This window comes from Myotis davidii, unplaced genomic scaffold (genome assembly GCF_000327345.1).
Source record: "Myotis davidii unplaced genomic scaffold, ASM32734v1 scaffold179, whole genome shotgun sequence".
NCBI lineage: Eukaryota > Metazoa > Chordata > Mammalia > Chiroptera > Vespertilionidae > Myotis > Myotis davidii.
In genome coordinates, this window is record NW_006291130.1 from 596,410 (window position 1) to 596,611 (window position 202).

The following is a 202-nucleotide window of genomic DNA, read 5'->3' on the forward strand; positions in this document are numbered from 1 at the left end:
GTTGGGGACGCGCAGCGCTCGGCTTGGATTTGGCTGAGAAATGCACCGGGCGCCGGGCGAGGCAGGATCGTAGCGCCGGAGGGTCGTGACCCCCAAGGCCCACCCCCCAAGCTCCCGGTCAGCTCCCGTCCCCCGCTCGCCGGGCGGGGGTGTGTGACATGTGTCTAACACTCAGCAGCAACTTCGGCAGCAGGTGTCGGTC

General features: G+C 68.8%; 1 protein-coding gene across 1 annotated transcript in view; it reads left to right on the forward strand.

Moving 5' to 3' along the window:
* The window catches only part of GPR37 (G protein-coupled receptor 37 (endothelin receptor type B-like)), a 70,023-nt gene that overhangs the window by 45,419 nt on the left and 24,402 nt on the right, over positions 1-202 (forward strand). The gene's annotated exons all lie outside the window — the stretch shown is intronic.